At 44.1% G+C, this 24,208-nt stretch overlaps 1 protein-coding gene across 3 annotated transcripts in view; it reads left to right on the top strand.

Annotated features, from left to right (window-relative positions):
- Positions 1-3,027: 3,027 nt before the first annotated feature.
- The window catches only part of ADAMTSL4 (ADAMTS like 4), a 307,238-nt gene continuing 286,057 nt past the window's right edge, over positions 3,028-24,208 (top strand). For all 3 annotated transcript variants that reach the window (XM_073610837.1, XM_073610838.1, XM_073610836.1), the window contains exon 1: positions 3,028-3,512. The gene's annotated coding sequence lies outside the window, so the exon portion shown is untranslated. The remainder of the gene's footprint in view (positions 3,513-24,208) is intronic.

Here is a 24,208-nt window from a genome sequence, read left to right as displayed (position 1 = left end):
TGGTGATCAATGGGAAGAATGTTCCTTACATTGGTGATCAATGGGAAGAATGTTCCTTACATTGGTGGTCAGTGGGAAAAATGCCCCCTACATTGGTGGTCAGTGGAAAGAATGATCCTTGTATTGGTGACCAGTTGGAAGAATGTCCCTTACATTGCTGATCAGTGAGAAGAATGTTCCTTACACTGGGGGTCAGTGGGAAGAATGTCCCTTACATTGGAGGTCAGTGGAAAGAATGATCCTTGCATTGGTGGTCAGTAGGAAGAATGCCCTGTTTACATTAGAGGTCAGTGGGAAGAATGTTCCTTACATTGGTGGTCAGTGAGAAGAATGCTCCTTGCATTTGTGGTCGATGGGAAAAATGCTCCTCACACTGGGGATCATGAGAGGAACGCCCCTTACATTGGTGCTCAGTGGAAAGAATCCTCTTTACATTGATGGTCAGTGGGAGGAATGCCCCTTACATTGGTAGTTAGTGGTAGTCAGTGAGAGGAATCCACCTTACATTGGTGGTCAGTTGGAGGAATGCTCCTTACATTGGTGGTCAGTAGGAAGAATGTCCTTTACATTGGTGGCCAGTGGAATGAATGCTCCTTACATTGGGGGTCATAAGAGGAATGCTCCCTCCATTGGTGATCATGAGAGGACGGCTCCTTACATTGGTGGTCAGTGGGTAGAATGCTCCTTACATTGGTGGTCAGTGGGAGGAATGCTTCTTACTATGGTGGTCCTTTGGAAGAATGTTCCTTACATTAGCGGCTATTGGGAAGAATGCTCTTTTCATTGGTGGTCAGTGGGAAGAATGCCCCTTACATTGGTGGTCGGTGGGAGGAATGTCCCTTTACATTGGTGGTCAGTGGTACAAATGCTCACATTACATTGGTGGTCAGTGGGAAGAATGTTCCCTTCATTGGTGGTTGGTGGGAAGAATGTACCTTACATTGGTGGTCAGTGGGAAGAATATACCTTACATTGGTGACCAGTGGGAAGAATGCCCCTTACATTGGTTGTCAGTGGGAAGAATACCCCCTACATTGGTGGTCAGTGGGAAGAATGATCCTTGCATTGGTGATCAGTTGGAAGAATGTTCCTTACATTGGAGGTCAGTGGGAAGAATGATCCTTGCATTGGTGGTCAGTGGGAAGAATGTCCTGTTTACATTGGAGGTCAGTGAGAAGAATGATCCTTGCATTGGTGGTCAGTGGGAAGAATGCCCTGTTTACATTAGAGGTCAGTGGGAAGAATGTCCCTTACATTGGTGGTAAGTGAGAAGAATGCTCCTTGCATTTGTGGTCGACGGTAAGAATGCTCCTCACACTAGGGGTCATGAGAGGAATGCCCCTTACATTGGTGGTCAGGTCAGTAGAAAGAAAGCTCTTTACATTGGTGGTCAGTGGGAGGAATGCTCTTTACATTGGTGGTCAGTGGGAGGAATGCCCCTTTACATTGGTAGTCAGTGGGACAAATGCTTCTCACATTAGGGGTCAGTAGAAAGAATGTCCTTTACATTGGTGGCTAGTGGAATGAATGCTCCTTATATTGAGAGTCAGTCAAAAGAATGCTCAATACATTGGTTGTCAGTAGGAAGAATGCTCCTTACATTGGGGGTCATGAGAGGAATGCTTCTTACAATGGTGGTCAGTGGGAGGAATGCTTCTTACAATGGTGGTCCTTTGGAAGAATGTTCCTTACATTGGCGGCTATTGTGAAGAATGATCTTTTCATTGGTGGTCAGTGGGAAGAATGCCCCTTACATTGGTAGTCAGTGGGAGGAATGCCTCTTTACATTGGTGGTCAGTGGTACAAATGCTCACATTATTGGTCAGCAGGAAGAATGTCCTTTACATGATGGTCAGTGAAATGAATGCTCTGTATATTGGTGGTCAGTGGGAAGAATGTCCCTTATATTGGAGGTCGGTGGGAAGAATGCTCCTTACATTGGTGGCCATAAGAAGAATGTTCCTTACATTGGTGGTCAGTAGGAAGAATGCTCCTTACATTGGGGGTCCTGGAAAGAATATCCTTTACATTGGTGATCATGAGAAGAATGTTCCTTACGTTGATGGTCAGTGGGAAGAATGCTCCTTACATTTTGGGGATCCTGGGAAGAATGTCCCTTACATTGGGGGGTCAGTGGGAAGAATGCTTCTTACAGACAGCTAAAAAGATAGTCAGGTTCATACGGCTGGTTCTGTCAAGTGGCATTGACCCCAAAACTATGCAGGCACCATCGGATAGGAGGTCAGTCAGCTACAGCCCAAGAAACCCCTAGCAACCTCTAGAAGAACCCTAATGCAGCGTACACACGAGCTGACTTTTCGACCAGACTGGTCCGACAGACTTTCCGGCGGACTTTCGACTGACTTTTTAACAAACGGACTTGCCTACACACGATCACACCAAAGTCCGACGGATTCGTACGTGATGACGTACACCGGACTAAAATAAGGAAGTTGATAGCCAGTAGCCAATAGCTGCCCTAGCATCGGTTTTTGTCCGTCGGACTAGCATACAGACGAGCGGATTTCTGGGTCCGGCGGAGTTACGACGTAAAGATTTGAAACATGTTCCAAATCTAAAGTCCGTCAGACTTTTGACAGAAAAATTCAGCTGAAGGTCCGATGGTGCCCACACACGGTCGGATTGTCCGCCGGATTCGGTCCGTCGGACCAGTCCGGTCGAAAAGTCCACCCGTGTGTACACGGCATAAGACTCCACAGAACCCTGGTTGAGAATGACTGCTCTAAGCCTTCTGCGCACTTTTCAAAATGAAATAAAAAGTTTAGGCTGGAGTTGATTCTTACATACACAAATAGGACTTTTTAGTGGATCAAAATAGAACTCAGGACATTTTTGTGAAGAAACCTTTAAAACCTGGGACTATCCCTTTGAATTATGGACTTCTGCCAATTGTGTAACATCCAGAAGAAGCGGAAGACAATAGTGATCAATACATTGCAGTGGTGACTAGTTACAATAGCAGTCCTGGAAGGGGGTGTGTGAGTCAGGGGTGGAGGCTGAAAACACATGAAGGTCTGGGCTCCCTGTGCTGCTGTCAGAGGGAGGAGGAGAGTGCAGCTCACAGCTAGCACAGAAGCCCACCAGGCGGAGAGGGCAGAGGGGGGAAGCTGCATTGGGGCTGGCAGGCTACAGAATTAAGGTTAGCATTCCAGAGCAGAGTGAAACTGATCAGCTTCAGGCAGAAACAGGAGAGGAGGTGCCTGTGGATTGGGGACTGACTGCACACTGGAGGGAGCTGCCAATGTTTAAAGCACTTTGCTGGAGGTGAGGGAGAAAAAAAAGTTCTCTAGGAACGACAGAGGGACTCTATAGAAACAAAGTTTGGCGTCGCTCTTCTCTCCGCTCCATCCGCACTGCCTGGACTAAGCTGGAGCTATGCAGAGCAGGGACACTATATAGCCAGGACTGCACCTCACATGCTCTTGTCATTGGAGTTTTAAACTGGTTCAAGGATTCCGTTCTGCTGGGACTTTGATTTTCATTTACTGAAGGTAAGTTGAGACCATGGCGGCAAATTTTGGGCACCACTTTTGCAATTTTGGGCTATAGGCAGTTTTTCGTTTTTAATCGAAAAAGAACCGAATGGGTCTAAACAACCCGCCAACCACATTTGATATTGAAACCATCCTGTGCTTCACTATCAAACCTGGGGCGTTGATTACTATGAGCAATTCAATCGTTTTTTGCGATTGAAAGTGGTTAATATTGAATGAATAATGTCATGCAAGGGTGGCAATGGTAAAAATCGACAAGCCGTCAGATTGGATCCTTAATCGTTGTAGCGATAGATGCTCTGTTGGTCACTCCAGGAATTCAGAGGTCTGACCCTGGAAAGTAAGAAAAAGGTTTGGAAAAAAAAATTGCAATTTGATCATTTATGCGATTAAAAGCGGTTGATATGGGGTAACAAATTGCCGCAAGGATGGCATTGGCAATTCAGCATTTGGTGAAAATTGCTGCAATGTTGGCATAGGTAAAAGGGCTTTGGGTGAACATTGCTGCAAAGGTGGCATTCGTAAATTGGCATTGGGTAAAAAATTGCTGCAAGGGTGGCATTGGTAAATCGACATTGCCCAGCAAGCTATCAGATTGGAGCTTTTATCGCTGTAGAGATAGATGCTCAATTGGCCACTCCAGGGATTTGGAGATCTAATGCCGCGTACACACGAGCAGACTTGCCAATGGGCTAAACTCCATCGGCATTTCCGACGGAAAGATTTAGAACATGTTCTATATCTGAGTTCGTCGGAAATGCCAACTGAAAAAGTCCGATGGGGCATACACACGGTCGGAATGTCCGACCAAAAGCTCCCATCGGACTTTTTCTGTCGGGAAGTCCGGCCGCGTGTACGTGGCATAACCCTGAAAAGTGATAAAAAGTTTTGAAAAAAAATGTAATTGGCAATTTTATCATTTTTGCAATTAAAAGTGGTTGATATTGGGTGAAAAATTGCCATGGGGTGGCATTGGTAAGTTGCCATTGGCTAGCAAGCCATCAGATTGGAGCCTTTATCGTTGTAGCGATAGATGCTAAGTTGGTCACCCCAGGGATTTGGTGATCTAATCCTGGAAAGTTTTGTACCTGGAAAGTGTATTGGCCATAGATGTCCTTTGTAATAAAACTAGTGTTTTGGAATGCCCCCATCCTAGAGATCTGTGTATAGTCATCTTTGCTTTTAAAGTGAGGAAAAGGTTGGAAAGGAAAAATGTTAATTACCAATATGATTTTCACTTACTAAAGGTAAGTTGAGCGGAGGCCATACACGGGACAATTGTTGGGTAATCTTTACCATTTTTAATTGCAAAAGAACCAAATGGTTTAAAATAACCTTCAGTGCTTCACTATTGTGTTGGGTACTATGTGGAATTTGATCATTTCTGCCATTAAAAGTGGTTGATATTTGGTAAAAATTGCTGCAAAGCCGGTATTGGCAAATTGGCCAAAAATCCGATTGGAGACTTTATCTTCATGTTGCCTAGGCTTTGGAGACCTGATCCTGGAAAGTTTTGTTCCTGGGAAGAATTTTGGTTATTGATGACTTTTGTAATAAAACCCTTGTGTTCTGGATTGCCACCACCCCAGAGAGCTGTGTATAGTCATCTTGACGTTTAAGGTGAGAAAAAGTTTAAAAAAAAGTTTTTACTACCAGTTTAATAACTACGGTGGGATGCCACCACCCCGGGGAGCTTTGTATAGTCATCTTAGCTTTTAAGTTGAGAGAAAGTTTGGAAAAATTATTACCAATTTAATAACTACGGTGGGGTCGTGGTGTTGGTGGTATCAGTTGTAAGTTGGGTTCAGCAGCGAAACGTTACTGGACTTTGTAGCTAAGGGGCCACCTGTACAGGTGAAACATGATTGGTTGTTCTGGGTGATTGAATACATTATTAACATAAGTTTTATATTAGGTGCATAACATATGTAGAAATATGTATGGGGCAACGGCAATGTGCCAAGAGCCACCATTGATGGATGTCAAGATTTCATCAGTTAATACCAGTGAGAGTGTTAGCAGGTGATTGTTGCTATGGGTTATTGCCCTTTGCTTTTTTGAATAAAGTCCAATTTCCATTTGTTATATTGATAAATCATCCCATTACTGGCTAGATTGCTTGTGCGGTCAGGTGAGAGCTCCTCTATTAGGCGGGTAAATAAATCCTGCTGCTTAGTGGTGGGGGCTTCAATGGTGGGACAATGCACTGCAGGAGTTAGGTTACCACTATTGAGTGGCCATGAGTATTAAGTGAATTCCTCGCGTCCTCTTTTGTGCTTTCTAGGACAGTCCTACATATGCTGATGAGTTAGTGAAAAATTCATTGCTGCCTCTGAAAACTGTGCTAAAAGGAGACGACTTTGGTAGTAGTGGTCCCTCACGGAGCAGCAGTATCAACTGTGCCAAGTGGGTCTGCTCCCTTGACCCTATGATATAATACTATAACATACAGGTGCGTCTGCATTTTCATGTGTTTTTGATTTATTTTTAATGCATTTTTCATTATTTATGGTATTTATACAGCGCCGTCAATTTATGCAGCTCTTTACATATATATATTGTACATTAACATCAGTCTTTCAAGTATTTGCATGTGTTTTTGGCCCCTGTTCAAACCTCGGTGATTTGAAGTTTCAAACGAGCTTCAGTGGTCGATTTCTATTATATTCAGTGGTGCTTATTCATACCTGAGTACAGTGCTGCTTGAAACGCGTCGCTCTAAATACCTAATGCCCATCCAAAGACACTTAGCTCATTTGTAAATAGGGCCTCAAATGCGTTTTTCATGATCTCCCGTTTGCATCAATGGGGCCCAAATTCAACAACAACAAAAAAAAATACCTGCGTCCTTCTCCAAGTCATACAAATGCTCATTGCAAGGAAGTGAACGAGCCCCATAGACAATAATGCTATTCCTTTTGTTGTAGAGTGTTGAGTTTGGGGCGGAGTGCAGCAAATCACACCGGTGTGAACAGAGGAAAGTCTGCATTCACACGTGCGCAATTTTATGTAATGCACAGCAAGAAGATTACCATACATTTCTATGGGGCCCGTGCCCACCTGTGCGTTTCTTGAGAAGAAGTACAAGTGCTTTGTTTCTGGCACAACACGCATTTTTGACACCATAGACTTAAATGGGAGCATGTGAAAAAAAGCATAAAAAAACGCCAATGTTAGCCTAGCCTGAGAGTTGTTAGATAAAGAAGAACTCCAGGAATGCTGGAGCTAGATCCAGGGAGGTGAATGTAAATGTGTGCTGACCTCTGTAGACCTTCTTCCAGAAGGTTGCTGTCCCAGTACAGTATGGCCCGGGGGGGGGACTCTGCTGGGCACCTGTGGATGTAAGGCAGGAATCTGATGGGCACTACTGGAAGTAAGGGGGGCTCTGCTAGGCACTCCTGGATGTAAGGGGGGACACTGCTGGCTTTTGTGGATGTAAATAGGGACTCTGCTGACACTCCTGGATGTAAGGAGGAACTCTGGCACTCCTAGATATATAAGTGGTGATGCTGCTGGACAATCCTAAATATAAAGGGGATCTTTGCTTGGTACACTCAGATGTAAGGAGAGACTCTGCTGGTACTCTTAGATGTAAGGAGGGACTCTTCTAGCACTCCTAGGTATAAAGAGGTTCTCTGCTGACACTCCTGAATGTAAGGAGGGACTCTGCTGGCACTCCTAGACATGGGGGGGGGGGGGGATCTGCCAGACAATCCTCAATATAAGAGGGGAAGTTCGTTCGCTTGGCACTCCTGGATGTAAGGATTGACTCTGCTGGCACTCCTAGATATAGGGAAGGACTTTTCTGACATTCCTGGGTGTAAGAAGGGACTCTGCTGGCATTCCTAGATGTAAGGAGGGACTCTGCTGGCACTCCTAGATGTAAGGAGGGACTCTGTTGGCACTCGTAGATGTAGGGAGGGACTCTACTGGCAAAGCTAGAGAAAAGGAGGGACTCTCATGGCACTCCTAAATGTAAGAAGGGACTCTGCTGGCAATTCTAGATAAAAGGAGAGACTCTGCTGGCACTCCTAGATGTAAGGAAGGACTCTGCTGGCATCACAGATGTAAGGAGGGACTCTGCTGGCAATTATAGATAAAAGGAGAGACTATGCTGACACTCACAGATGTAAGGAGGGACTCTACTGGCAATTCTAGATGTAAGGAGGGACTCTACTGGCAATTCTAGATGTAAGGAGGGACTCTACTGGCAATTCTAGATGTAAGGAGGGACTCTACTGGCAATTCTAGATGTAAGGAGGGACTCTACTGGCAATTCTAGATGTAAGGAGGGACTCTGCTGGCAATTCTAGATGTAAGGAGGGACTCTGCTGGCAATTTTAGATAAAAGGAGGGACTCTGCTGGCAATTCTAGATAAAAGGAGGGACTCTGCTGGCAATTCTACATAAAAGCAGGGACTCTGCTGGCACTTCCATATGTACCAGATGTAAGGAGGTACTCTGCTGGCAATTACAGATAAAAGGAGGGACTCTGCTGGCACTCCTAGATGTAGGAAGGGACTCTGCTGGCACTACTAGATGTAAGGAGCGACTCTGCTGGCAATTTTAGATAAAAGGAGGGACTCTGCTGGCACTCACAGATGTAAGGAGGGACTCTGTTGGCAATTTCAGATAAAAGGAGGGACTCTGCTGGCACTCCTAGATGTAAGGAGGGACTCTGCTGGCACTCCTAGATGTAAGGAGGGACTCTGCTGGCACTCCTAGATGTAAGGAGGGACTCTGCTGGCACTCATAGATGTAAGGAGGGACTCTGCTGGCAATTCTAGATAAAAGGAGGGACTCTGCTGGCAATTCTACATAAAAGCAGGGACTCTGCTGGCACTCCCATATGTACCAGATGTAAGGAGGTACTCTGCTGGCAATTACAGATAAAAGGAGGGACTCTGCTGGCACTCCTAGATGTAGGAAGGGACTCTGCTGGCACTACTAGATGTAAGGAGCGACTCTGCTGGCAATTTTAGATAAAAGGAGGGACTCTGCTGGCACTCACAGATGTAAGGAGGGACTCTGCTGGCAATTTCAGATAAAAGGAGGGACTCTGCTGGCACTCCTAGATGTAAGGAGGGACTCTGCTGGCACTCCTAGATGTAAGGAGGGACTCTGCTGGCACTCCTAGATGTAAGGAGGGACTCTGCTGGCACTCATAGATGTAAGGAGGGACTCTGCTGGCAATTCTAGATAAAAGGAGGGACTCTGCTGGCAATTCTAGATAAAAGGAGTACACTTCTAGATGTAAGGAGGGACTCTGCTGGCACTCCTAGATGTAAGGAGGGACTCTGCTGGCCATTCTAGATAAAAGGAGGGACTCTGCTGGCACTCCTAGATGTAAGGAGGGACTCTGCTGGCCATTCTAGATAAAAGGAGGGACTCTGCTGGCACTCCTAGATGTAAGGAGGGACTCTGCTGGCCATTCTAGATAAAAGGAGGGACTCTGCTGGCATTCCTAGATGTAAGGAGGGACTCTGCTGGCAATTCTAGATAAAAAGAGGGACTCTGCTGGCAATTCTAGATAAAAGGAGGGACTCTGCTGGCACTCACAGATGAAAGGAGGGACACTGCTGGCAATTTCAGATAAAAGGAGGGACTCTGCTGGCACTCCTAGATGTAAGGAGGGACTCTGCTGGCACTAATAGATGTAAGGAGGGAGTCTGCTGGCAATTCTAGATAAAAGGAGGGACTCTGCTGGCAATTCTAGATAAAAGGAGGGACTCTGCTGGAAATTCTAGATAAAAGGAGTACACTCATAGATGTAAGGAGGGAGTCTGCTGGCAATTCTAGATAAAAGGAGGGACTCTGCTGGAAATTCTAGATAAAAGGAGGGACTCTGTTGGCACTCCTGGCTGTAAGGAGGGACTCTACTGGCACCTACAGATGTAAGGAGGGACTCTGCTGGCAATTCTAGATAAAAAGAGGGACTCTGCTGGCACTCCTAGATGTAAGGAGGGACTTTGCTGGCCCTTACAGATGTAAGGAGGGACTCTGCTGGCACTCGTAGATGTAAGGAGGGACTCTGCTGGCAATTCTAGATAAAAAGAGGGACTCTGCTGGCAATTCTAGATAAAAGGAGTACACTCCTAGATGTAAGGAGGGACTCTGCTGGCACTCCTAGATATAAGGAGGGACTCTGAAGGCAATTCTAGATAAAAGGAGGGACTGGTATTCCTGGATATAGGAGAAGACTCTGCAGGACATTCCTAAAACATAAGCGGGAACCTTTCTTGGTAATGCTGGATAAAAGGGGGGACTCCTGGATGAAACATGTAGCCAACATATAGCTTTCCTGTGTTTCTGATAAAGGATTCTGGACTTTTGAGACCATCTCTGTGTAAGTCCTGACTCAGATCCAGCCTGGAAGTGGACAATGGAAGGTAAGTACCAACTGCAAAAGCGGATCAGGTAGGCAGCCAGTCTATTAGCTCCCCCTAATGGGGCACTGGACAGATCCCCTTTAAGTAAAGCTATGGATAATATTACATAACGAGCGATTTATTCCCCCACTTGAACTAATGTAAATACAGGCGGTGTGATTATGTAGGCTGAGCTCAGTTAAGATCAGTAAGTACTTGATGCCTCATCCGATAAGAATTTCAGCTGCAGAGCTGTTGAACTGTAGAAAAGATAAGAATCTCGATCCGACATCTCGTGGAATCCTCCAGAATTCCAAGATCGAAGACGAACCCTGAGAATCATCAATCGCATTAATCCAAAAGCTGCACAATAGGGTGATCTATATGGGAGGAGGTGTAGCCCATTGCACCCCTATTTCAGATGTCATTTCCCATAGGCGGCTTAAAATAAAGAGGAGAGATCTGATTGGTTGATGAAGACACTTTCTTACCTTTAGATTTTATATCCTGGGACATGATTGTATGAGTGCAGCCAGTGACGGAGAGTGTTCATTGCTGTTATTATGGCTTCCCAGATGTTTCATGTCCGTGATCGGTGGCAGCTGACAGTTTACTGGGAACAGCGCTAAACTTGTGTTCTGCTGGGAACCGCTTGTACACGCGGGATACTGTCACCACCATTCACAAAACAAGGCAATTAATAAAATTGAGCAGGAAATCGCCTACTTTATCCAGGAATCATAATGTCATAAAGTCCATTTAAACGGGTTGTAAACCTATAAGATTAAAAATTAACAAAGCATATCCCTTTACAGTGTGTACTTGCCTCAATCCAAAGCACCGAGTGTAGTTCCTATCTGATCTCTCCTCGCTCTGCTATCTGCATGAGTCACTTCTGACAGTTTAACTGGACACCTAGCAATCCCCGGAAATGGCTCCGCCCCCCCGCCCCCCCACCAGTACACAAAAGGTGATTGACAGCCCAGGCTGTGCATATTTTCCTATGTGCAGAGGGGGGTGTGTCCATTCCCTCCCCTCATGACTCAGATTACACTCAGCAGCCTGCTCTATGCTGTGCAGTGTGTAATGTCAGACACCCACCCCCTGCCTTCCAGAGCTGATAAATAGCCTTTGATCTGTGTTTTAAGAGGTTGTAGAGGAGTGATGGCTGCAGATAAACAGGTACAACTTTTGTAGGAGGATTTGTTTAATCTCTGTGTATCACCTGAGGCCAGTCACTTCACTGGGTATAGGGAAAGGTTTACAACCAATTTAAAGTGTACAGCCAAACTTTTATTTTAAGGTTTCGAAAGAGTAGCATTTACTTTCTGCTTTTTGTGTAAAGTACCTTGGGGGAGATTTCCCCTCACTTCCTGTCCCTAAGATGCAACAGGGAGTTAGTAGAAATTTCCCAAAACTCAAAGGAATTCAACTCCTAGACAGTTGTCCCTGGAACAGATGTTTCCATTGGAAGATTTCCTCTTAGAGCAGTTGTTACCAAACTATGGCCTCTCCTTGCCTTGGGGCACTTTTCCTCCCACTGATGCCAACAATGGTGCACAATTCCTTTTACTGACAACAACGGGGCACTATTCCTCCCACTGACGCCAATGATGGGACACTATTCCTCCCACTGACAACAATGATGGGACATTATTCCTCCCACTGACACCAATGATGGGACACTATTCCTCCCACTGACAACAATGATGGGACACTATTCCTCCCACTGACGCCAATGATGGGACACTATTCCTCCCACTGACGCCAATGATGGGACATTATTCCTCCCACTGACACCAATGATGGGACACTATTCCTCCCACTGACACCAATGATGGGACACTATTCCTCCCACTGACGCCAATGATGGGACACTATTCCTCCCACTGACACCAATGATGGGACACTATTCCTCCCACTGACAACAATGATGGGACATTATTCCTCCCACTGACACCAATGATGGGACACTATTCCTCCCACTGACACCAATGATGGGACACTATTTCTCCCACTGATACCAGTGATGGGACACTATTCCTCCAACTGACACCAATCCTGCAACACACTGTGCATTGCCTGGCAACGCTTCCCTGGTAAACTCTGCAATGTTACACAGCACCTTCCAGGTGCCACTCTGTTGAGAAGCAGTTGGGTGTGTGGATGCCAGCGGAACCAGCGTGGAATGCACCGCTGGGCCAGAAACTGTAACTTTGGTGACTTGGACATCTTGGGTGTGGAAACGGGATGACATCAGCAGTTAGAGCATGGCTACTTGTTTCAGGGCTTTGCCCCTTTCTCAAGCCTGAGGCTTCCTGCAACACACTGTGCATTGCCTGGCAAAGCTTACCTGACAAACTCTGTGATGTTACACAGCACCTTCCAGGCACCACTCAGTTAAGAAGCAAATGAGTGTGTTGAACATCAGTGGAATCAGTGTGGAATGCACCGCTGGGCCAGAAACTTGAAGTTCGGGGATGTTGGACATTTTGTATGTGGAAACTGAATGACGTCAGCAGTTAGGGCATGGCTACGTGTTTCAGGGTTTTGCCCCTTTCTCAGGCCTGAGTCTTCCTGTAACACACTGTGCATTGCCTGGCAATGCTTCCCTGGCAAACTTTGTGATGTTACACAGCACCTTCCAGGCGCCACTTTTTTAAGCAATAAAAACTTGACAGAGGATCTAACTCTTTCCCAATCTGTCCGAAACTGGAAAAAGAAAAAAGGTTTTCCCTTGACATATAGCATTTTAGTTGCATTTAATCTGGGTTGCTTTATACTCTTTATACTAATGCTAAAAGATTAGATATTTTGCTGGAGCAGTACTGGGACTTCTTGTTCCTTGATCCTAGTCTGAGAGCAGTTTCTCTCCCTGCCTGATAGATGGGGCAGCCTACAATAATCAAAACCGAGAATACCCGACCTGCACATTCACTTTTCTAAGCAATCGATGTTCCCAGAGCAACAAATTACCAGCAAAAAAATTTCAGGAGGGGTGAATTAAAATATACTTGGATGAAATGCATAAGCCCTGGCCAGGTAGACTGTGTACTCTGTATGCATCTCAGGACGCTCAGAAACCAACCAGAATAAAAGGGGGAATTCCAGGTTATAACATGTTGTTTCAATCAATTCAGAATTGGCAAAACTACAACTTTTAAAGTCCATGTGAAAAAATGTAAGGCAATATAAATTTACCAACCGACCACTTTTTTTATCTGTAGCCTTGAATTTAGATTCATTCATCTTGCTGTATAAATGTTAAAATGCAATAAAACCCTTACAGCAGAGATCTTCAAACAAAAGGGGGGTTTACTGTTCTTCAGATTTTAGGGGTGGCCGATGAGAGTAGAAAATGTCCTGGTGTCAGTGGGAGTAAACAATGTCCCATCTTTGTTATTTGGGGGAGGAATAGTGCCCCATTGCTGGTGTCAGTGGGATGAATACTACACTATCATTGATGTCAGTGGAAAGAATAGTACCCCATCGTTGTGCCAGTGGTAGGAATACTACCCCATTATTGGCGTCGGTGGAAAGAATAGTGCCCCATTTTGGTTTCAGTGGAAGGAGTAGTGCTCTATCATTGGTGTCAGTGGGAAGAATAGGTCCCCATCACTTGTGTCAGTAGGAGAAATAGTACCATATCATTAGTGTCAGTGGAAAGAATAGTGCCCCATTATTGATGTCAGCGGAAGAAATAGTACCCCATCACTGGTGTTAGTGGAAAGAATAGTACCCCATGATTGGTGTCAGTGGAAGGAATACTACCCTATTATTGGCATCGGTGCAAAGAATAGGGCCCAATTGTTGGTGTCAGTGGAAGGAATAGTGCCCCATCATTGGTGTCTGTGGATGGAAGGAGTAGTGCTCTATCATTGGTGTGAGTGGGAAGAATAGTACTCCATCACTCATGTCAATGAGAGAAATAGTACCCCATAATTGGTGTCAGTAGAAAGAATAGTACCCCATTATTGGTGTCAGCGGAAGAAATAGTACCCCATCACTGGTGTCAGTGGAAAGAATAGTACCCCATCACTGGTGTCAGTGGAAAGAATAGTACCCCCATTATTGGTGTCAGTGGAAGGAATAGTACCCCATCATTGGTGTCAGTGGAAGGAATAGTGCCCCACCATTGGTGTCAGTGGAAGGAATAGTGCCCAATCGTTGGTTTCAGTTGGAGGAATAGTTCCTCATATCATTGGGAGTAACAGAGCCTCGTATCAGTGATAGGAACAGTGCCCCAAGGGCCGGATAAAGGCAAGCAAAGGGCCACATCTGGCTCATTGGCCGTAGTTTAGAGACCGCTCCATCACCCTAATATCTACTGAAGAGCAGCATCTGAAGTAAACCTACCAACGTGTCCACAGAATCAGAAGAGTAGTCATGGGCACTCGCCAGCATTGTCCCTGAAAAATATTTTGACAGTTATACAGGAATGAATGATTGATGCCTATCTTCTTCAGTCAGTGAAATAAGTGAGATTACTCTACTGGGAGGTGGATCCTATGACTAGGGACTTGTAGGTGAGCTTATGCTGACTCCTTGCCTTCCCTGAGGGGTCAGTCACTGGTATGTCAACTCTTCGGCTGCAGTTATTTATTTCCTTCTGCCTCGGGTATCAAAATATACGGATTCTCTGATGTCTCCTGTACAGACTCCACATTCCTCTCCGGTTTCTGGGCCCTTGTAGGGTTGAGCCCCTCCTCATATATACTTTGTATAGAGAGGTGGAACAGGTGTGTCTGCTGAGATTCGGTTACTATGCTATACTATCAATTTAAAGACCCCAGTTTTTTTAGGTGATTTTGAAACTTTTTTCCCCCCTTGTGAACGTGCATATTTATGTGTTTTCCAGCTTGAGCTAGTTTTGTTTTGGCCAATGGGAAGCAGTATTATTTGTGACATCATATGTTTTCATCATCCTTGTACCTGCGCCCTGGTTTTTCTCCTTAACCACTTGCCCTCCGAAATATTTACCCCTCTTCAGACCAGGACATTTTTGCGATACGGCACTGCGTTAGTTTAACCGACAATTACACAACGCTGTACCCAAATGAAAGGTATGACATTTTTTCACTTTCTTTTGGTGGTATTTGATCACTACTGCAATTTTTGTGCTATAAACAAAAGAATATTGACAATTTTGAAAAAAAAAAAATATATATATTTTTTACAAAATGCTATAAAAACATATCCCATTAAAAAAAAATTGAAAAATCTAATTTCTTCAAAAATGTAGGCCAAAATGTATTCTGCTACATATTGTTGGTAAAAAAAAATCCCAATAAGCATATATTGATTGATATGGGCAAAAGTTATAGCGTCTACAAACTATGGGATACAGTGTCTTGAAAAAGTATTCATACCCTTTGAAATTTTCCACATTTTGTCATGTTACAACCAAAAATTTAATGTATTATATTGGGATTTTGTGTGATAGACCAACACAAAGTGGCATAATTGTGAAGTGGAAGGAAAATTATAAATGGTTTTCAAATTTTTTTTACAAATAAATATGTGAAAAGTGTGATGTGCATTTGTATTCAGCCCCCCTCAGTCAATACTTTGTAGAACCACCTTTCGCTGCAATTACAGCTGCAAGTCATTTTGGGGATGTCTCTACCAGCTTTGCACATCTAGAAGGTGACATTTTTGCCCATTCTTCTTTGCAAAATAGATCAAGCTCTGTCAGATTGGATGGAGAACGTCTGTGAACAGCAATTTTCAAGTCTTGCCACAGATTCTCAATTGGATTTAGGTCTGGACTTTGACTGGGCCATTCTAATGAATATGGTTTTATCCTAAACCATGCCATTGTAGCTCTGTATGTATGTTTAGGGTCATAGTCCTGCTGGAAGATGAACCGCCACCCCAGTCTCAAGTCTTTTGCAGACTCTTAAGGGGTTATCTTGTAAGAATGCCCTGCATTTGGCTCCATCCATCTTCCTATCAACTCTGACCAGCTTCCCTGTCTCTGCTGAAGAAAAGCATCCCCACAAGGTGATGCTGCCTCCACCATGTTTCAAGGTGGGGATGGTGTGTTCAGGGTGATGTGCAGAGTTAGTTTTCTGCCACACATAGAGTTTTGCTTTTAGGCCAAAAAGTTCTGTTTTGGTCTCATCTGACCAGAGCACCTTCTTCCACATGTTTGCTGTGTCCCCCACGTGGCTTCTCACAAACTGCAAATGGGACTTCTTATGGCTTTCTTTCAACAATGGCTTTCTTCTTGCCACTCTTCCATAAAAGCCAGATTTGTAGAGGACACGACTAATGGTTGTCCTGTGGACAGATTCTCCCACCTGAGCTGTGGATCTCTGCAGCTCCTCCAGAGTTACCATGTGCCTCTTGGCTGCTTCTCTGATTAATGTTCTCCTTGCCTGGCCTGTCAGTTTAGGTGGACGGCCATGTCTTGGTAGGTTTTCAGTTGTGCCATACTCTTTCCATTTTCAGATGATGGAGCCGTGAGAATTCAAAGCTTGGGATTTTTTTTATGAGCTAACCCTGCTTCTCCACAACTTTATCCCTGACCTGTCTGGTGTGTTCCTTGGCCTTCATAATACTGTTTGTTCACTAAGGTTCTCCAACAAACCTCTGAGGGCTTTACGGAACATCTGTAGTTATACTGAGATTAAATTACACACAGGTGGACTCTATTTACTAATTGGGTGACTTCTGAAGGCAATTGGTTCCACTAGATTTTAGTTAGGGGTCTCAGAGTAAAGAATACAAATGCACACCACACTTTTCACATATTTTTATTTGTAAAAAAATTTGAAAACCATCTATTATTTTCATTCCACTTCACAATTATGTGCCACTTTGTGTTGGCCTATTACATAAAATCTCAATAAAATACAATTATTGGCAAAATGTGGAAAATTTCAAGGGGTGTGAATACTTTTTCCAAGCACTGTATGTTTTCTACTTTATGCTATAAAACATATCCCATAAAAAAAAAAAAAAAAAAAAAAAAATCAAACTTCTTTATAAATTTAGGCCAAAATGTATTCTGCTACATATTTTTGGTAAAAAAATCCCAATAAGCGTATATTGATTGGTTCGCGCAAAAGTTATAGCGTGTAGCACAAGTGCACTCACAATGCATTATACAAAAGAGCTGAAAAGTGCGCTTATTAACGCAAGAGAAATTGATTACGCATAGCGTATATTTGAATTTCCCCAACACGGGATACTGTATATACTGGATTTTTTATTTATTTATTTGTTATACTAGTAATGGCAGCAATCAGCTGTGATCTGAAACTAACTGACACTTTGTGGGGAACCAGTGACACTAATACAGTGATCAGTGCTAAAAATATGCACTGTCACTTTACTAATGCCACTGGCTGGGAGGGGTTAAACATCTAGATCCGTCTACAATTTTTAAACATTTTTGTAGGCTGGCACAATTATATTGTTAATAGGCGTTATAATAAACGTTCAGGTTCTTGCATAAGCCCAGTTGTGACTGATACTCTTTAAACCTACCATGGCATAAGTTGATAGTCTCCCATATGGGTGGCACAGTGGTGTAGTGGATAGCACTTTCGCCTAGCAGTAAGAAGGGTTGTTGGTTCGAATCCCAATCATGACACTACCTGCCTGGAGTTTGCATGTTCTCCCTGTGTCTGCGTGGGTTTCCTCCGGGTACTCCGGTTTCCTCCCACACTCCAAAGACACTCTGGTAGGTTAATTGGATCCTGTCTAAATTGTCCCTCGTATGTATGAATGTGAGTTAGGGACCTTAGAGTGTAAGCTCCTTGACGGTAGGGACTGATGTGAATGTACAATGTATATGTAAAGCTCTGCGTATATTGATGTTGCTATATAAGTATCTGAAATAAATAAATTTGGTCTTCTTTTGCCTTGATAATGGGGTATGCCCATGTATTTGCCCAAAGTGGCCCTTTGCTTGTTGACCATTTTTGGAGGAATGAATAGATTATTAGGATTTAATATTTCTTTTCATGAACAAATAATGGACAAAAAAATGAAGAATCTTTTCTAAACGCATTGCTTTTTCTTTACAATAAAGAGTGCAGGCAACTTTCCCTTCTCCATAGTCACAAGCATGTACTTAGTTGAGGATTTGAGATTTTTAAGCTGCCAGCATACTGTGGTGCCTGAAGGTGATAAGATAATTCCTCTCAACAGGTCCCTACCTTAGCGGAAATACAAGCCCTAGAAGAATTAATGTCACTGTGGGAGGAGGGCTACACTGATGGCGATGACTTTCTTGACCCTACCGATCATGAGGCCACCGCCCTTGGTGCTCCCTTCCCCCCCCCTACCTCGTTTAAACCCAAATCTATGAACTTTCCAAACCTTTCTACGAATCCCAACATATGGGCTTTTGTACAACAGGTCACTAATTCCATCGAAGGTTTAAACCTCAACTCTGCGTACCCCTCCAACCTAACTCCGGCTCATATTAGGGCCATTAAATCTTTACAAAATCATCCGGAACTCACCATCAAGCCAGCCGACAAGGGCGGCAACGTGGTGGTGATGGATACGTCCTTTTACGAGCAAATGTGCCTCGATATCTTAAACAACCGCGAGTGGTATAGACCAATCTCTAAATCACTCATTAATCACTACATATCTGAATACCAACAGTTGATATTTGCAGCTCACCAAAAAGGCATTATCGACTCCAACACATGGAAGTTCCTTAATGTGAAAGAACCTACCACTCCTACCTTCTACTCCCTTCCTAAATTGCACAAATCCCTTGACCACCCTCCTGGTCGTCCAATTGTCTCTGGTCGCCAGTGCCTCACAGAATCTGCCAGTGCACTGGTAGACAAATATTTGGCACCCCATGTTATAGCTCTGCCCTCATATATAAAGGATACGATCCATCTCCTTCGTATATTAGATGGCCAATCTCTGCCCAGCGGCACATGGTTGGTAGCCCTAGATGTGGAGAGTCTGTACAACATAATTCCTCACAACAGAGGCATCTCAGTTATCAGCAAACTCATTCGAGCTAGAGGCCCTCAATATGACAAATACGGAGACTTTGTCCTCGAACTATTGAGATTCATACTTACACGCAATTACTTTATGTTTGGTTCCTCCCACTTCCTCCAGGTACAGGGCGTGGCTATGGGGACCAAGTGTGCCCCCGCCTACGCCAACCTGTACCTGGGGGGGTGGGAGAGGGAACTCTTTGATTTGATTCATCCTAATCCCTACCTGTCCAGGATCATATCCTGGTACAGGTATATTGATGACATACTGCTGTTTTGGGCTGGCACCAGGGAAGAACTATCTTTATTCGTACAAAGCCTCACTAAAAATACATATAACCTCAAGTTTACTATGGAGTGCAGCCAATCGCAGATCCACTTTCTGGACCTCCAGATTGGTGTACAATCCAACGGCCAAGTTTACACCACTCTATATCGCAAACCCTCTTCGGGCAATACAATTTTGCACGCCCAGAGTGCCCACCCTGAGCCTCTCCTTCGAAGCATCCCATATAGCCAATATGTCAGGATCAAACGTAACTGTACCCGTGAGGATGATTTTCTCAAGGCGGCACATGACCTTTACAACAGACTCTTAGATAGAGGCTATAGCCATTCCTTGCTAAAAAAAGCATTCCACAAGGCAAAGAAACTTAATCGGAAAGACTTGGTCTTTCCTGACAAACCATTGGACTCTAAACAACCCACACGACTCATCACCCAATTCTCTAATCAGCACACCCAAATTAAAGATGTCCTTAAACAATTTTGGCCTCTACTTACATCTGACCCTATCATTGCTAAATATATCAATACATACCCTGATATTACTTACCGACGCTCCCCTTCTCTTCGTGATCGTTTGATTCACAGTCACCACTCCATTGATATTACACACAGGCCTATTGCCACTGGTACCTAGCAATGTGGCAAATGTGACATATGTGCATTTGTTGCCAACTCTCAAGTTGTCAACTTACCTAATGGAAAAACACATACCATCAGACACCATGTCACCTGTGTCACTGTTGGGGTCGTATATCTGGCTCAATGCCAATGCGGCTCATTCTATGTTGGCAAAACTAAGCGCCCTTTTCAGATTCGTATTCGGGATCATATAAAACCACTTTATAAGAACACCACCACCACGGCCATTAATAGGCACATTGCTGCCCAACATAATTATGATCCCCATGTTATTCTATTTTCCGCACTTGAACATATTCCCCCACATGTAAGAGGTGGCAGTACTGATAACTTACTACTACGACTTGAAACAAAATGGATTCATACATTAAATGCCACCATTTCCCCAGGACTCAATGAATATATGAGTTTTAAGCCCTTTCTCTAATACGTATCAGTTTAAACATTTTTACCTACCATTTATTTCTTTTTTTATTGCCCATTCTCTAGGCAACGTTGTGCGTGGTTCTCTTTTTCTATTCTACCCTTACTTGTCTCCCTTTCTCTGAGCCCCCCACCCCTTTTCTAGTTCTCCATTCTTCGTAGTTTTCTGACTTCCTTCTTCCTTCCATTGCCATGGCTCCACCTGTGGTCCCCCCCATAAAATTCCCCTTTGGTACTGTGAAACATCGCATTATCTGCAATTGCTATGAATGTATTGTCTATATAAGTATTTATATTGATTCCATACCCTTTATACTTCTGTTTGATATACACAGTGTATTCAGTTTGTATTTACTCGTTATTCTAAATCCTTATTGTCATTATCAAAAATATCCCCATATATGTGCTGCAGCATATGAGTTGTGCTATAGGTATGTGTTTTTCAACGTATCTCTTCCTTTTCTGTACTTGCAATTCTGGTTATAAACTTTATTGGCATACTAGGACCCAATGGTTTTCTATGCACTTTACACATATTGTGGCTGGTTGTCGGGTGCTGACACACAGGTACTTCCCACTTTCCTCAGTGACCCCTGCGGAGTGTCGGGCAGTATAGGCCTCATCCTCCTACCCTGTGTCTCAGCACACTACCCCTCATGCCCCGCTGTGCCCCACCACCGGTCTGCACTCGTTCTTGGGTGCCTTGGTTAGCTCCTGATTGGGGGGAGTTGGTTGATGTGTGGGGGGTGGGCGGTCACGGCTTGGGCTCTCCCCGCTTGGGGCCGGCGTGGCTAGCGCTGTTTCTGCCTGTACGGACGCCAAGGCGCAGACTTTTGTCTGCCCCTGGGTGCCCACGTCTGTTCTCAGACTCTCCGGCCCTCCTCTTCCATCGGCAGATTGGACGAGGCGACACCTGGGCACCTCCCATTCCAGGGATGCCCGCCTCCCCATTCGCCACACGGGCCGTACACTCTGAGCATGCGCGCGCGGTGCATGATGGAACCTGTAGTTCCGAGGCACCGCGCAGTGCGCAGCCGTGAACACCCTTCGTTTGCGTCCGCACACCTGATCATCATCTGATCAGGTGTGGGGGGCATACAAGTAACCGGCCAGTTCCTCAGTTCCTTGATGGACGAGAGACGTGCCTGTATCTTCTCTGCACACAGTTACAAGGTAACTTTTATCTTTTAAAATACTCTTACTTAATGCTTTCCAAACGAACTATTCATCATGCTCCTATACATCCTTTAGGAGCCACTTTGGACCTGCTTTTCATTCTGCTGGCCAAGATTGATTCTTTCAATTAACAGTGTTTACGCCATGACAGACTAGGTAATAGACTTATTTCCAGCAGTCTCGTCTATGCTTAAATTCATTTCAAAGCTTTCATCCTCTTCACCCCACTGATTTTCCTCTCTTTTTCTTTCTTTTTCTCTTTCGTCCTCTTTACATCTTATATAGGACTTTTTGTAATTTTCATCCCTTTTAATCCTTGTACAGGTATTACACACCTGTGAACATGTTGCTATGAGAATCTCTCTCTACAGCTGACATTACTAAGTAAGTACAGGCATAACTACTCCACATGGTCCTAGTTACTAATAGCAACATCCCTAATGGTATCTATTCCTTTAATCAGGCCTGTCCAATTGGACCATTGATTTGGTCCAATCTTGACGTTTTGCCCCTGCTGTGTGCATACATCTATTACAGGCACCTCGTGACCACATTTTCTCTCCACGGTTTTTAAACATACATGTAAGTCTGTACTTTTTTTCTCTTGAGATATAGATACATTTACTCATATACATACATATATATACATTTTATGTATTCTCTCGAATATAATGCACGGATGTGCAAATTTTATCTCTGGATTAGTATTACAAGTGCATCATGACTTATGGTTATCTTTACATTCCTTTGCCAGGTTTACTGTATGCCCCCTGCAGGCACAATTTACGGCGCGGCCTGGCCGCTCCCTTGCGGGGATCCCCCTGGGTGGCTGTGTTCCCCTTTCCCTTCTCCTCCCTCCCTTCTCGGGCACTGACGCCCCAGGTATGTTTGCATCACCGTTATTTAGTGTGGAGCCTTTGGTCGCATGACTGTCCAGCCACAGTCTCTATTTCTTTATTGTTTATACTATGTAGTGTCCGGTTAAATTATTGCTCTCACCATGTTTTTCATGTTTATCACACAGAATTGTTTTTAAATATCTACCTTATGAGCTCCTGTTCCCTGAAGAAGCCAATGTCTTGGCGAAACATGTAGGAAATCGAGCCCTCCTCCTTCAACGGCCATTTCCACCTGGCCCACCCTACCATTCTTAGGGTCACTTACAGTACATGTATTCATAACCTTCCTTTTAGTTTAACATGATATTGTATGTATTGTGTATTTTGTCTATGTTAGATTATCAATAAATTTTGTATTTTTTGCTTTTTATTCCTTCTTTCTATTATTTTTCTTTGAAAACACTTTTTTGACCTTGGCACCGCTATAATCCCCCGTCCACATACCCAATAACTATTTGATTACTTTGGGGATGAGGTGCTGTATCCTCTGGTACCATCTAGCCACCCTTATACTCTTTGAACAATTCAAGCTTTAATGCTTATGGTCCTTTTGGCTAGTTTCGGTCCCTGACATATTTTGTCTGAATATTCCCACCTAATATAATACATTATCTATTTAATACATCCCCCTTTCTTCTTTTCCTTTGTGTATTTATAACACACTCATTGCCTCTTGCTGGCTACACATACTTTGGCAAACCGTATTCTTTCCTCTTTTTACTTTACCTTTAATGTGATACATCATTGAAATATACGCATACTCATTTACTTTTTTTGTGTAATTCCAGGACTGTTCTCCTCCCCCCTTTTTTTCGGGGGACCCCCGGTGGAGCCATGGCAGACTTCTGTGGAGACGCCTGGGAGAGTCTCATGACCCGTATCCAGGCGTCCCAAAACGCTTCTACCATAACCGACGCTGAGCTAGATAGGGCATTTATCAGACTACAACGTCTCTTGGGAAAAAAAAGTCAGAATTTACTGGCATAAAACTTACTTTGAAAAATATGCGGAACATAGAGTAATCCCTTGGGGATTAAGAATACAACTTTTTCCTAATATTAAAAAAATTAACGACACACTAAAGACATCTTGGGAAAGCAATCTTATATCATGCTCTCTCAACATGCTCTCCATGTTGTGTCATGAATATACCATTGAGCTGGCACAACTTGACGTTGCAATCAATAGATGGTATACAGACCATGCCCTCGGCCTCTCCTCCCCCAGGTACAGCAAGCGGGAAAAAACCCTGCGTGCACACCTGGAGGAGTATACACTTACGACTATCAATGATAAACAAAGCAAATTCCTGAGAGACCTAGCGGCCCATGAAAATGGCTATGCCTACAATTGGGATAACGCCAAGGAAACCAAACCCAGAAACAAACCCTTCACCACCAACCTACCTCCCTCGAACAATCATGTTCCAAATAATCTATCTGCTTCCTTTTCATCCAGCACCTCCACTGCATACCAAGATTTGACACAAGAACAATTGGCAAAACGAAGAAAAGGTGATCTATCGGCCATGTCCTCGGAGTCACTACACCGTACACTAGGACCCACTCCCCTTTTGCATCCACCCACAGGTCAGTCCAAGACTGCTCACGCATCCACTCCTTTCACTAAAGCACAACCTAAGTCATCAGTGATCCCCAAATCGTCTACTACCAAGACACTTGCAGGCACCACGGCACTTTCGCACTCTCAAACGTACACTACCTCTCGGAGGGTAAGTGAACCCACCATCACCTCCATGTTTTTAGGTAACTCTGCTGCTACAGACCCTAAACTTGCACCTATTTTTTTAGGACAGGGCCAGGACCCCCTCCCAAGTCCATCCCCCGACCCACATTCACAAACGTTAGCGATTCAGGAAGAACAACCACCCCTGATGTAATCAACTTATCTTCCATTCC

This window comes from Aquarana catesbeiana, linkage group LG13 (genome assembly GCF_042186555.1).
Source record: "Aquarana catesbeiana isolate 2022-GZ linkage group LG13, ASM4218655v1, whole genome shotgun sequence".
Classification (NCBI taxonomy): domain Eukaryota; kingdom Metazoa; phylum Chordata; class Amphibia; order Anura; family Ranidae; genus Aquarana; species Aquarana catesbeiana.
The sequence above is the reverse complement of the archived record's forward strand: the minus strand, read 5'-3'. Positions and strand labels throughout refer to the sequence as shown.